General features: G+C 41.7%; 1 pseudogene across 1 annotated transcript; it reads left to right on the top strand.

Moving 5' to 3' along the window:
* Window positions 1-2,165: 2,165 nt before the first annotated feature.
* On the top strand, window positions 2,166-2,653 carry LOC308615221 (large ribosomal subunit protein uL23-like; annotated as a pseudogene). Its single transcript has one exon. The product of its transcript is annotated as a large ribosomal subunit protein uL23-like (transcript).
* The last annotated feature ends 13,162 nt before the right edge of the window (window positions 2,654-15,815 follow it).

Raw genomic sequence — 15,815 nt, forward strand, 5'->3', positions numbered from 1 at the left:
TTAGAAGAAGATTCTGGTCAATTACTCTTGGTTTCACTGAAATGTGCTAATTTATCTGCTTATAAAATTCTTCTTTAAACTTACGTATAACACTCTAAAGTTAATTGTTTCTGAAATAGCCACAGATGGCTTTTGTAGCACTTATTTAACTGTTACCTCAAACCCCTACACCAGAATGTGTTCTAATTACCCCTCGATAGTTGAAGTTTAGGTAAGTTAAAAAAAAAAAAAAAAAAGTTTTAAGAAAGCCTGCATCTTAATTCACAAGCTTTAAGTAAATTACCTATTCCCTAAACATCCCTGGCAGGCTTTCTCAGCCCTGCTATGTGTAAGGCCGTCAAAGCATGGCACATGAAGAAAACTACATCTGTGAACCTTGCACAGAAACCTCTGCAAAAGTTTTATTTGTACTACGTGTGTTTTTAATTTTTTTCACAACTCTTACTGGCCTTTTTTTGCTTGCTTTTTTTAAATCAAAGCTTACACATAGTGTAGACAGGATTTCTCAACACTGTTGACATTTTGGCCAGGTAATCCGTTGTTTGGGGGACAGTCCTCTGCATTGTCGGATGTACAGCAGCATATCTAACCTCTACCCATTAGAGGTCAGCAGCATCCCTGAGTTGTGACAGTGTATTCAGATTGCCAAATGTCCTGTCAGGGACAAAGTCACTCCCTATTGAGAATTACTGGTGTTGAGAGCCAAATAGTTCTATAAGGCTTACTGTGAACTATAGTATTATACTGGACTCTTAACATCTATGAGGCTAGTATTATCCTTATACCAAAGCCAGACAAAGACATCACAAGAAAAGAAAATTACACACCAATATCCCTTGTTAACATACATATAAAATACTTAAACAACAAGGTTCTACTCTATAGCACAGGGAACTATATTCAATATCCTATAATACCGATCGGAATAGTCATCATTAAAAAGTCTACAAATAGGGGCTTCCCTGGTGGCGCAGTGGTTGAGAGTCCGCCTGCCGATGCAGGGGACACGGGTTCATGCCCCGGTCTGGGAAGATCCCACATACCACGGAGCGGCTGGGCCCGTGAGCCATGGCCGCTGACCCTGCGCGTCCGGAGCCTGTGCTCCACAATGGGAGAGGCCACAGCGGTGAGAGGCCCGTGTACCGCAAAAAAAAAAAAAAGTCTACAAATAATAAATGTTGGAGAGGGTGTGGAGAAAAGGGAACCCTCTTACACTGTTGGTGGGAATGTAAATTGGTGCAGCCATTATGGAAAACAGTATGGAAGTTCCTCAAAACTAGACTTGCCATATGATCCAGCAATCCCACTCCTGGGCATATATCTGGACAAAACTAATTCCAAAAGATACATCCATCCCCATGTTCATAGCAGCACTACTTACAATAGCCAAGACACGGAAACAACCTAAATGTCCATTGACAGATGAGTGGATAAAGAAGATGTGGTGTGCAATGGAATATTACTCAGCCATAAAAAGGAATGAAATAATGCCCTTTGCAGCAACATGGATGAACCTAGAGATTATCATACTAAGCAAAGTAAGAAAGACATATACCATATGATATCACTTATATGTGGAATCTAAAATATGACAAATGAACATATCTACCAAATAGAAACAGAATAGATCTGTGGTTGCCAGAGGGGATAGAGGAGGGAAGGATTGGGACTTTGGCATTAGCAGATGCAAACTAGTATATACAGGATGGATAAACAAGGTCCTACTGTTTAGCACAGGGAACTATGTTCATTATCCTGTGGTAAACCATAATGGAAAAGAATATATACATGTGTGTGTGTATATATGTATATGTATATGTATAACTACCTCACTTTGCTATACAGCAGAAATTAACATTGTAAGTCAACTATACTTAAATGGAAAATTTTTCTAAAAGAACACTGCAGGAGAAAAAATATATCCTGTAATAAACCATAATGGAAAAGTATATATAACTGAAAAGTATATGTATTGCTGTATACCAGAAAATAACACAGCATTGTAAATCAACTATACTTCAATAAAATAAAATATCCCTTAGTAACACAGACACAAAAATACTAAGAAACCAAGTCCAAGCTCATAAGTATCATACATACATCATGACCAAGAATTTCTCTTAGGAATGCGAGGATGGTTCAACATAAGAAATCAATCTGAAACCCTTTCCACAAAGATGGCAGCAAAGGCGGAGAAGAAAGCCCCTGCCCCTCCCAAAGCAAAAGCAAAAGCAAAGGCTTTGAAGGCCAAGAAAGCAGTGTTGAAAGGCATCCACCGCCACAAACACCGCCATAAAAAAAAGATCTAGCCATCACTCACCTTCCAATGGCCCAAAACACTGCAGCTCATGGGGCAGCCCAAATATCCTCAGAAGAGTGCCCCTAGGAGAAACAAACTTGACCACTATGCCGTCATCAACTTCCCCCCTCACCACTGAGTCAGCCATGAAGAAAATGGAAGACAACACACGTGTTCATTGTGGATGTCAAGGCCAACAAGCACCAGATTAAACAGGCTGTGAAGAAGCTCTATGACACTGACATGGCTAAGGTCAACACCTTGATCAGGCCTGATGGAGAGAAGAAGGCATATGTTTAACTGGCTCCTGGCTACAATGCTTTGGATGTTGCCAACAAAACTGGGATCATTTAACTGAGTCAGCTGGCTAATTCTAAATATAAAAGTTTTCACTATAAAAAAAATCTAATAAACCCATTAATTGAACAAAGGGGGGAAAAACACAATCACTGTGGAAAAAGCATTTGACAAAATTCAAGACCCTTTCTAAACATAAAGGACATTTATGAAGAACCCACAGCTAACATCATACTCACTGAAAATTAGAAAACTTCCACTGAAGAGAAACAAGATTCCTGCTTTCACCCTGCTATTCTACATTATACTGGAAGTCCTAGCCAGAGTATTTAGGCAAGAAAAAGAAAAGCCATCTGAATTGGAAAGGAAGAGAAACTATTTTGCAGGTAACATGATTCTACATATAGAAAATCCCATAGAACACACACACTCTACTGGAACTAATAAACAAATTAAGCAAAGTTGCAGAGTACAAGACCAACACTCAAAAATAAGTTTTCCTATGCATCAGCAATGCACAATCTGTAAAGGAAACTAAGAAAACAATTCCATTTACGATAGCATACGAAAGAAGAAAATATCTGGGAATAAGTTTAACCAAGGAGTTGAAACCCTTATAAAACTACAAAACACTGTTTAAACAAAAAGAAGACCTCAATAAATGGAAAGACTTGCCATGATTATAGATTGGAAAACTTAATATTGTTAAGTTGGAATTACTTCTCAAAGCAATCTATATGGAGTCAAAATTCCAATGGCCTTTTTTGCAAAAAAAAAAAAACAAAATCTGGGGCTTCCCTGGTGGCACAGTGGTTGAGAGTCCGCCTGCCGATGCAGGGGACACGGGTTCGTGCCCCGGTCCGGGAAGATCCCACATGCCGCGGAGTGGCTGGGCCTGTGAGCCATGGCCGCTGAGCCTGCGCATCCGGAGCCTGTGCTCCGCAACAGGAGAGGCCCCAACAGTGAGAGGCCCACGTACCGCAAAAAAAAAAAAAAATCTGATTCTGAAATTAATATGAAACTGCAGGGACTTCCCTGGTGGCACAGAGGTTAAGAATCTGCCTGCCAATGGTCCAGGAAGATCCCACATGCCACGGAGCAACTGAGCCTGTGTGCCACAACTACTGAGCCTGTGCTCTAGAGCTCACAAGCCACAACTACTGAGCCCACGTGCCACAACTACTGAAGCCCACGCACCTAGAGCCTGTGCTCCACAACAAGAGAAGCCACTGCAATGAGAAGCACATTCACCACAACGAAGAGTAGCCCCTCCCTGCTTGCTGCAACAAAACTGCAAGTGGCTCCAAATAACCAAAACAAAATTGGAAAAAAAAAAAAAGGCAACAACAAAAAAACTTGGAATTCTCACACTTCCATTTCAAAATGTAATACAAAGCTACAGTAATTTAAACAGTGTGGTACTGACTGACATACAGACATCTGGACCAATGGAATAGAACTGAGAGTCCAGAAACATCTATGGTCCAGAAACATCTATGGTCAATTGATTTTTAACAACGGTGCCAACACCATTTATATTAGTTTCCCAAGGCTGCCTTAAAGTACCACAAATTGGATGACTTAAAACCACAGAACTTTATTGTCTCATAGTTTGGGGGGCTATAAATTGTCAGCAGGGCCATGCTCTCCCTGAAACCTGAAGGGGAGAATTTCTTGCCTTTTCCTAGCTTTTGGTGGTAGCCATCAATCCTTGGCATTCTTTGGCTTGCAGCTGCATTACTCCAATCTCTGCTTCTGTTGTCACATGGCCATCATCCCTCTTATGTGTGTCTCTTAATAGGGACACCAGTTATATTGGATTAAGGGTCCACCTTACTCCAGTATGACCTCATCTTAACTAGTTACATCTGCAATGACCATATTTCCAAATAAGGTCTCTTTTTCAGGTACTGGGGGTTAGGACTTCAACATATCTTTTTGGGGGGAACTCAGTTCAACACATAACACCATCCAATGAGAAAAAGAATAGTCTCTTCAACAAAAGGCATTAGGACAACTGGATATCTACATGCAAAGGAACAAAGTTTGACGTCTTCCTCACTCCATATATAAAAATTAACTCAAAATGGATCAAAGACCTAAGTATAAGAGATAAAATTGTAAAACAATTAGAAGAAACCATATTTGTAAATCTTCATGGCCTTGGATTTGGTAAAAAATTCTTATTTTTTTATTTCAGTTGTATTTTGAGTTCTACAATTTCTACTTCATTCCTTTTTATAATTTCTAATTCTTTATTTGTATTCTCTATTTGATGTTGATCTCATACTTTCAATTCTTTAGATGTGGTTTCTTTTAGCTCTTTGAACATGTTTAAAATAGCTGAAGTCTCTGTCTAGTAAGTCCACGTTCTGAAGTCTTAAGGCACAGTTTCTATCCCTCCCCCACCCCCAAATGGGTCATAATTTCTTTCCTTGCATATCTTTGTTTTGTTTTTGCTGAAAACTGGACATGTTAAATAATATAAAGTGGCAACTCTGGAAATCAGATTCCATACTCCTCCCCCCAGATTTGTTGTTGTTCAGTGTTTAGTGACCTTTCTGAACTAATTCTATAGTCTGTTTTCTTTGTTGTGTGTGGCCACTGAAATTTCTCCTCAGTTAGCTTAGTGGTCAGCTAATGATTGGACAGAGATTTCTTCAAGTACCTAGAACCAGTAAGTCTCCTATCTTTGCCAAGACTCTGTCTATGCTGGGCCTCACCTTCAACACTCAGCCAGGCAACTCACATCGTGGCCTTGGTTCTCACTTCCTGCTTGCATAAAGCCTCAGGGTTAGAGATGAGAACTTCAGGCCTTCTCAGGTCTTTACTGAGCTTGCCTCACACATGTGCGTGGCCTTCTAGATTCCCAGCAATATGTTAGAATTTTCAAAGCCCCTAAGGACGTTTTATTCCCCAGTTTTTCCTTTTAAGATTTTTGGTTAGCCTACTGCTTGCTCAAACTGTTATTCACCACCTCACCTCATACTGCCACCAACTTAAAAAATTACCTCTAAATGCTTTATAGCAAACAGCCCCAGGGAAAAGCCTTTTTGCACTAGGGGAGCTTCCAGTCCATACAAATAAAGACAGCCTTGCAGTGGGGGTCTTCCTAGGAGCCACCAGTCAAGTCAAACAATGACATTTCTCTGGGAATAAGCCTTGTGAAGAAACACCAACTCTGTTCTACTCTTTCCAGTAGCTGCCAAGCTGTTGATTTTCACTGTGACTGTGGGCTGTTGGTGTCCAACCTTGTACTGCTCACTGCAGGACAGGCCAGTAAATTGAGAGACGAGTTGCTGGGGCAAGCAACAGCAACTTCATTTGGAAAGCCAGTAGATCAAGAAGATGGTGGACTCATGCCCCAAGAACCATCTTGCCCAAGTTAGAATTCAGGCTTCTTTAATACTAAAAGGGGAGGGAGTAAGGTCAAACATTTCCCGGTTTCCATTAGCCTCCAGAGGGGATGTGTTAATTTCTTCCTCCCAGCAGTCATTCACAGGTGAGCCTGGTCAGGATGTTCCCTGTGAGCTAAACAAAGGTATTTTAGCTTAATGCTCATTACCTGGGAGGCAGGGTTCCCAGAGATGGGCCGTTATGTATAATTTAAGCTCACAGGCAACATCCCTTCAATAATTAGCTTGTAATATAATGCAAAGTTTCTTAGCTATTACAATTCCCCATTGTCAATGTCAATTCCAGTCTTGTGGGAAAAGGGATGAAGACTGCTCTGGCTACTTCCAGAGGCTATGAATATTCCTTAGAATCTTTAGTCCTTTTTATCTACAACTATTTGAACCTGATAAAACTGCTTAGCACTTTGTTGTCTAATTTGTAATTGAACTTGGGGTTTTGGTTCCAGTTCCCAATACAAATACTAAATTCCTGTGCTATTTATTTAGACAAAATTAAACAAATTGGTTGACCCTTCTCCAGCTACAATGAAATTCCCATCTACTTCATTTGGATGGGCAGACCTGTTGGAGGCAAACTCACGAACAAAGATTAGAATAGTGCCCAAAGTTTCAACGTAATTGGCAACCGCTGCTGGGGTTTTTTTTTTTGTTAAATAAATTTATTTATTTTTGGCCGTGTTGGGTCTTCATTGCTGCACGCAAGCTTTCTCTAGTTGTGGCGAACGGGAGCTACTCTTCATCGTGGTGTGCGGACTTCTCATTGTGGTGGCTTCTCTTGTTGCAGAGCACAGGCTCTAGTCGCCTGGGCTTCAGTAGTTGTGGCACGCAGGCTCAGTAGTTGTGGCTCACGGGCTCTAGAGCGCAGGCTAAGTAGTTGTGGCACACGGGCTTAGTTGCTCTGCGGCATGTGGGATCTTCCGAGACCAGGGCTCGAACCCGTGCCCCCTGCATTGGCAGGCGGATTCTTAACCACTGTGCTACCAGGGAAGCCCAACTGCTGGGTCTTTTAGAGCATTTATAGATTCTCTCGCCTAGGCAGGCATCTGGAATGGCCTACCATACAATATTTCAAAGAGGCTTAATTTTTTTAATTAATTAATTAGTTTGTTTGGTTGCACTGGGTCTTAGTTGCAGCTCACCGGCTCCTTAGTTGTGGCAAGCAAACTCTTTAGTTGTGGCACACATACGGGATCTAGTTCCCTGACCAGGGATCAAACCCGGGCCCCCTGCATTGGGAACGCCACAAGGGAAGTCCCCCAAAGGGGCTTAATTTAAGCCTGCTTCTGGAAGCCATCGACCCGTAGCAGGGCAACTGGCAAGGCCTTATCCCAAGTTAAGTTGGTATTCATTTTCTCAGTTTTTCCTGTTGATTGTGGTCTCTGGGATGAATGTAGTTCCAATGCCTTAATCCAAGGCCTTAATCAGGGGATAATTTCCTTTAAGGAGGGCTTTAACCAATTACAAGATACTGATTTTAAAGATTAATAACTTAAAACTGCCACACACAAAACAAATGGTCCACAAAACATTTTCCTTTCCTGATGAAGGTTTTACGATGCATTGTTATCATTAACCAGTCTTTTACTATTAACCTTAAATGGCCAGTTGAGACAAACAGTTTTTCTGAGACCCTTCCTCCACCACTGATTAAAACTGCGGTGGCCGGGATTGGGGATAATATTCATTTCACCTTCTAAGCTTTCTGTGCAGACTTGGTGACCTTGCGAGCTCCAGCTGCCTCCTTGTCCACTGCTTTGATGACACCCACAGCAACCATCTTTCTCATGTCACAATCAGCAAAACGGCCCAGAGTAGGCTAGTCAGAGAAGCTCTCAACATACGTGGGCTTGCCAAGAACCATATCAACGATGGCAGCCTCACCAGATTTCGAGAATTTGGGGCCATCTTCCAGCTTTTTTCCCAGAACGATGATCCATCTTTTCCTTCAGCTTAGCAAACTTGCAAGCAACGTGAGCTGTGCAGCAATCCAGCACAGGTGCATATCCAGCACCGATTTGGCCCGGGAGGTTCAAGATTATTACTTGAACAGGAAAGCCAGCTGCTTCCATTGATGGGTCACAGTCACCAGCCACTACGCACATCTCTGACAGACATGTTCTTGACATTGAAGCCCACATTGTCCGTAGGAAGGGCTTTACTCAAAGCTTCATGGTGCATTTCAGCAGATTTTACTTCACTGTAACATTGAGTGGAGCAAAGGTGACCACCATGCCAGGTATGAGAACACCAGTCTCCACTCCACCCACAGGGACAGTACCAATACTTCCAATTTTGTAGACGTCCTGGAGGGGCACACACAAGGAATACACCGGCTGGTATTTTGACAAGTCAATCTGTGGGAGAAGTGATCCTCTTGCCTCAGAGGATATATTTTTAGACTAGGTGTCCCAGTGACCCTTTTTAATGGTATTTGTATCGGCCCTGTGTTTTTGGCCTTCTCTGGGGTGCGGTTAGCACACACTTCTGGTCTCACCTTTCAGAGACCTGTGGGGAAAGAGCTCTGTCTCCTTTCCTGGGGCTTTCATGAGCGCCATCTGTAGGCTTAATGTGTGTTCTGGTGGGACTCTGATGTCAAGCTGTTCTAGTGAGAAACTTCAGGGTGAGGTCTACCAGAAGGTTAATCAACTCATTCCCCACTGTCAATTTTACCCAGGGCTCCGGTGAGGAATCAGGCGCCTCAAGTCCAAGGGAGCCCCTGGACTGTTCATTCACCAGAGTGTTTCTCTCTTTCTGCCATATGAGAGAGGCTCTCATCTTTTGTTTTTCTGCTTATGTTTTAGCCTAGGGCCACCTGTTTTCCTTCCCCAGTGGTGACTTACTACCAAAAAAGTGGTGTTTTGTTCTGCGTCTTCTTTCTTCTGTTGTTGTTCCTATTGAACACTTTAAAAGCAACATCTACCAATTGAGAAGGGTTCATTCCAAATGCACCATCTAATCTTTGCAACTCTCTCCCGATATCTGAGGCACTTTGCCCTCACCAAGAGGTCAAATTTACCATTCTAATATTTTCAAGGGCCTCGGGATCTGCATTAGTATGACATCTGTACACCTGATAAATCCTTTCCAAAAATTCAGAGAGATCTTCATTTGTTTTGCTGAATTTCTCGAAAATCTTTTGCTTTGGTTCTCCTTTTCAAAGCCCTGCCAAGATGCACCAATAACTAGTTCTCTAATAAGGGCATTCTTCCCTCACTGCGGTCCCAATCTGGTTCAGCTGAGGGTGCTGCCAAGTGGACTTCAGGTGTAGAGGATCCTCCCTATTAAGGAGGGTTGCAATCTTTCCAATTAAACAAGCCTGAGAAACCCAGAGGGCAGATCATTTGCATTTAGGTTACCTATGAGGCAATGGGGGAAGGGAAATTGCCGTCCCCTGGGAGTGGCTCCTGGCCCAAATTGGGTGCCCTGTCGGTTCTTAGATGGTGATACCAGACCAAGTACCTGAGCCCCCAAACCTAACACACGATTTTGTAATTGACCCCTAGAAGGAAGGGAAGTCCTGAGCCCCAGTGCCAGGAATTGGGGCTGGATAGGAATGGAAGGTGCTGGAGGGGTTGGATATATTGGCCAGGCTGGGACAGCTAGCTCAGCCGTAGGAGTTAGGGTTTGAAGCAACATATCCTCACTCTCATTCCCTTCTTTTTATTTTCCCTGATGTAATAGCATAAATGCTTACACATAAAGGATTTCATCATTCTTCCCCACTTCTTCACACAATAGCTATAGTCATTCACAAGCCACTGTAAAACCATAAATAGCAATTGACTGTCTCTAACCATTAAAGGGATGCCTTTATGCTTTGGCATCAACCAACTGGGATTACAATGCAACTGAAAAGAAACTTGGTTACTGCTGTGACACACAACAATTTATGATAATTACTAAAATTATGACTGATACCATTTACCAGGATATACCAGAATTTTAGGAGTTCCATATAATTTCTAGAATGTGTATATTAACAACTTTTACCCATATGATACAATCTAAGAAGTTTCATCATCACTTATTTGACAATGCTTCCCACATAATTTAACATACCAAATAAGCCTTATTCGTTTAATATTCCTCTCTCTGAGATAGAGAAAACAAATAATTTGAAGTGTTCCAGGGACACTTGGGAAAACCTCAAAGTCGGCTAGAGGTCAGATGAACTTCATTTAGAATTTGATCTTTGGGAAGTTCATCAAAAATATCAAAAAGTTTTAACCAGTGATAAAAGATCTCAACGGCAAATACAGATCACTTAAAGAAACAATTACCAAAAGCGGTTCAATATTTTAAGAAAACTTTGTCCTCTTAGAAAACCAAATTCAGGTTTTATACGACTTTACCTTTGTTTTCCTAAATTCAATCTTATCCTAGCCAATCCCTATCATGCACAAAAAATTCTTTAGTGTTCCTCCTCCAAAAACCTTCCACAATTTTCTGTATCCAGATTAATCTGTCCCTCACTTTTTCCATTCAAAAACAGCCAGCTCTAAAACAAAACCACCTTTTTCCCTTTATCAAGATGCGTTTTCATTCCTCATACCTTCTTTGCTGAAAACACACATCCTACATCTTGCATACTGAAATGCTCCCTTTATAATTCTTAACTTTAAAACCTTAATCTCTAGTGAAAAATCAAGAAGTAATTGTAAAACCGTCAAACCAGCATTTCCTGATTGACAAACTTATGCTTTAGTCTTCCTCTTCCAAGAAGGCAAATGTAGGTAAACTTAGACCTGTCCAGCAATTAATGTTCTAATATTTTATCCTATTTGAAATGACAGAGAGTCAATGAATTCTCTTCATTTAACTTAGTTTCAAGTTATGAAAATCTGGAGAAGCTATTTTAGATAGACATTCCCCAAACATAATTATTCCTATAGAGTTTACCTAAAACTCTTACCTCGTATACCTCTATTTTATTTAGTTAAAATCTTTGTCATATTATTATCTTCTTGCTGACAAACTCTGTTAACAAGAATAGGTCTTGGGACTTCCCTGGTGGTGCAGTGATTAAGAATCCGCCTGCCAGTGCAGGGGACATGGGTTTGAGCCCTGGTCTGGGAAGATCCCACATGCTGAGGAGCAACTAAGCCCGTGCATCACAACTACTGAGCCTATGCTTTATAGTCTGCGAGCCACAACTACTGAGCCTGTGTGCTGCAACTACTGAAGTCCGTGCACCTAGAGCCTGTGCTCCACAACAAGAGAAGCCACAATGAGAAGCCCATGCACCTCAACAAAGAGTAGCCCCTGCTCACCACAACTAAAGAAAGCCCGTGCGCAGCAACAAAGACCCAATGCAGCCAAAAAATAAATAAATTTATTTAAACAAAAAAAGGAATAGGTCTTAATTGATTTCTCGCAAACTTAGGTACAATAACAGCATTATACTTAATGTTGATGACTCTAAAGACATGTCTGTGGAAACAAACCAACAAGCTTACGCAAACCTTAATACCAGATATTAATTCAATACTGAGTATTTCCTACATCACATGAACCCAGAATTCATTCTAACTAGTTTCTTTTATATTTGAGTGTTTACATAAGTGCTTAATTTCCTTTAAGCCAAATAAATAGAGCTCTTTTGCACATTAATGTTGGCAGTGCTACACATCTGTAACATGTACAAACACACAAACACAGGGACCTCACAGTTCCATTCCAACATTTCAGTCATGAATCAAGTACAACAATGTAAAACTAATCAGTTACAAAAGAGGTTGGATTCAAATTGGGTTTCTGGCAGATGGGACAAATCAAGATCACCGGTCTAGATGGCTAAATCCTTTTTACTAATATTTATTTTACTTCTGTTTCTACTTGTAGCTTTTGGTGATTTTAGGAACCAAGTGCAACCTTTCTCTTCCTGAGGATGCCTCACTCTTAGATAAGAACAGAGTTTTTTGGTTTGGTTTTGTTTTTTCTGTTCCTTTCCTCCATTTAACATCAGTAAAAGTTTTAAATATCACAAAACTGATTTGGCTGTAAATGGAGAAACAGTACCAAATAAAATGAAATTAAAAACCCAAACGACAAACAGAAAATCTTAAATAAACCCTCAAGTTTGGTCTTGGGGTTTTACATATACCAACAACACAGGAGACCATAAACAAAGTACTTAACACAGCAAGGAAAGCAGTACATGGTGCACAGGGTCCCAAGATAGCCCTGCCTAAATCCTTTGTGCAGACCCTAACAGGTACTGTGGCCACACATTGTTATGATAAAGTATCATCTTTCTCTCACCCATGGGTTCATAGCTGTAATCAGATCACTTATCCAAAATGAGCCTCAGAGGACTTAAGGGATAGTTGAAACATTTCCCATTTTTAAAGACAGAAATTCAAGACAAACAAAACACAAACTGCACACACAAATGCTAGCATCCACAGGAACAAACGAACCGGTTCACAAATCAGAAAAAGTCCAACAACTCTTTCCTCTCTCCAACAGTGCACCCCACTCAAATACAAAACAAGTTGGCTTATTCTGGAGAAAAGCCCCAAAGAGAGGAAAAAGTTCCCGGCTGTACACACCGGAGCAACTTACCCTACTGTATGGAGCTTGTTGGCTCCCAAACGTCGATTTGTTGCTCCAACTGTCAAGCTCTGGGGAAGCCGGTGCCACTTTGGGGAATTTTGAAGGGAAAGATCCTCAGGACAAGCTGTCCCGGAAGCTGCTAGGGACTTAACCCAAAATTCCCCAACCAGGTCTGGCTAGCCTCAAGTAGCGAGGCTCCTGGCTGGCTGCGCCAAAATTTGTTAAGAGTCCAAGCTCGTGCTGCTCACCACACTACAGGCCAATAAATCAAGAAATGAGTTGCTGGGGCGAGGAATAGTGACTTTATTCAGAAATCCAGCAGACCAAGAAGATGGTGGCCTCACGTCCCAAAGAACCATCTTGCCTGAGTTAAAAATTCAGGCTCCTTTTATACTAATAGGGGAGGGAGTCGAGTCAAACACTTCTGATTTCCATCAGCCCCTGAGGCGATGTGTTAATTTCTTCCTCCCTGCAGTCATACACAGATGGGCCTGGTCAGGATGTTCCCTGTGAGCTAAACAAAGGTATTTTAGCTTAATGCTCATTACCTGGGAGGCAGGGTTCCCTGATATGGGCCGTTATGTATAATTTAAGCTCACAGGCAACATCCCTTTAGTGATTAGCTTGTAATAGAATACAAAGGTTCTTCCCTATTACATTGGTTTTCAAGGCTTACAGTGGAGCTGGAAAGGTGGGGGGGAGAGATGAGAAAAGAATAGGGCAAGTTAAAAACATTACAAAGCTCGCTGTTCTTAAAAAAAGATTGTTTTTAATTTGTTTTATGTAAATACTCCCTGGATTACTGTAAGCCTCTGGTTAATTTCCAGAGTTCTGAAAAAAGTTGATTCTGACCATATTTTTGTCAGTTTTCCCATGATTTTTATGGAGAATTTTTGGAGGTCTTGGAGAAAGTCAGCGATTTTCTTTGACATCACTCTTGACTGCTTCTTATAACATGCTTAGAGTCTGGGGTTGATGCCATGCCCCTCACTGCACAATACACACAGTAAGAAGAAAATGAGAGATGCAAGTATCTATTTTAGAACAGCACACTGCAAGGTGAAGTTAAAGGAACGTGGGAGTGCTTCTCCAATTCTCTGTGAAGGAGGTCCGGTTTTTTGGATTTTTGTTTGCTCCTTAACCTCATTCATCATGATATGTGGTGCTACTTCTGCTACTTCCTGTGACTAGTTCACATGCAACTTACCGTACAAGTTCAACAACCTGAACTGGTCTATACCCCATTCGACAAGAATTCTCCACTGATCACACTCTTGTAGGTCCAGGCGATGCCCAGTTGCTTTAAGAGTTTCTAAACACTGTGTTTCTTTACTTCCCTTGTTGCCAAGTGGCAACAAAGTTTGAAAGCAGCAAACTTTGAGTAGCACTTAATTAGGAAGCAATCTTCAATAAGCTAGTATGTGGCCTCCACAACCACATTTTAAAACATATGTATTGGTTTTCTCTTAAATTCAAGCATCATGGAAATACATAATATAAAAAGTGAGGGCTTCCCTGGTGGCGCAGTGGTTGAGAGTCCACCTGCCGATGCAGGGGACACGGGTTCGTGCCCTGGTCTGGGAAGATCCCACATGCTGTGGAGCGGCTGGGCCCGTGAGCCATGGCCGCTGAGCCTGTGCTCCCGGAGCCTGTGCTCCGCAACGGGAGAGGCCACAACAGTGAGAGGCCTGCGTACAGCAAAAAAAAAAAAAAAAAAAAAAGTGAGGATTCCTCATATTCCCACAGAGTTGAACACTGTTAATATTTGCTATATATATGCTACCAGTTTTCTTCTATTCTTATATGTTTGCTTTGTAAAAATGAACTTATTCTACATACATTTCACAAACTATTAACTTATTTGTACATGTTCCCTAATGATATATGTATATTTTCCTCATTCTTAACAGCCACAGAGTATTCCATTTCATATAAATGTGATGAATGTTAACCAGTGGTTAGGTGGCCATCTAAGCGCAAGTCCCATTTTTCAAGCTAAAGCATTATAATACACTAGAAGTAATAAGTGTCAACTCTATATTGTCAAATCTAATAAGCAGAGTAAAGCCTGCCATCCAAGTAATTTCTAATTATCATTTTAGGGTGTTTCCAATCTCTTGCTATCATTAATATGTCAGAATGTATCCTCGCCCTTCAGGCCTCTGCCTTTACATCCAAAGAATAAAGTCTGGTAAGAGAAACTGCCATCCAAAGAGGCTGTTCCGGTCAATACTCTGTTATGGCCTATATGGGAAAAGAATCTAAAAAAAGAGTGTATATATTTGTATAACAGATTCACTTCGCTGTACACCTGAAACTAATACAACATTGTAAATCAATTATACCCCAATAAAAATTTACAAACAAAAACCCTGCCTCCTAAAATTTAAAAAAACAAACAAAGAGGCTGTTCTGGTTGACACTGCCACCCACAACCCATGGCTCACGGGCCCAGCCGCTCCGCAGCATGTGGGATCCTCCCAGACCGAGGCACGAACCCACACCCCCTGCACCAGCAGGCAGACTCTCAACCACCGCGCCACCAGGGAAGCCCTCCGCATCCTTTTGAGCTTGGGTTTGGATTGGGAGAACTCAAAAGTCATTAGAACCCAAATCAAGATATAAGGTCCATATCTAGCTGGACAATAGCGAATGTTCCAAGCCAGAACACTGGATATTCCTGGGCCGTTCAGAAAGGTTTGAAACCAATTCTGAAAGAACACCAGAAATATGGGGAGCAAGTAACTCATTCCACAAAACACCTTTTCTTCTAATTTCCCCTAAGAACAAGTAACTTCCAGCAGGATAAGTAAGCAATGCCGTATCTTTACAAGTCATTTCCTTTTTCTTTAATCCAAAATGTTAAGCTAAGTGCTAGGTGAACATGTTTAACTTTAACGGTCCTGACTCACTCGTGGCAGGAAGGGGAGAAGGCCAGGCATTCTGACCCACTCCCGCCAGTTAGGCCTAACCCACGCCGCTGAGTAGAGACCTGACAGCAGCTCCAGCAGCCAAGAGGCAGTGGACTGAGCTTCTCCACGACCTGATTCTGTGACTGTCCAGCAGAAACGTTCCTCTGGAGCCTCTTCCAGAACATGAAGCAGCTCGACTGCCTGGGCCTGCCCAGCTAACCCCTCAGTCAGGTTGGTCTGTTACCTTCCCTGATTGCTGTAAGAATATTTCAAGGGAAACGCAAGGAACACATAAGCTGAACTGTGGTCCTCCCTGGGGGTGTCCCTGAAGCACTG

This window comes from Mesoplodon bidens (genome assembly GCF_964165515.1).
Source record: "Mesoplodon bidens genome assembly, chromosome: 1".
Taxonomy (NCBI): domain Eukaryota; kingdom Metazoa; phylum Chordata; class Mammalia; order Artiodactyla; family Ziphiidae; genus Mesoplodon; species Mesoplodon bidens.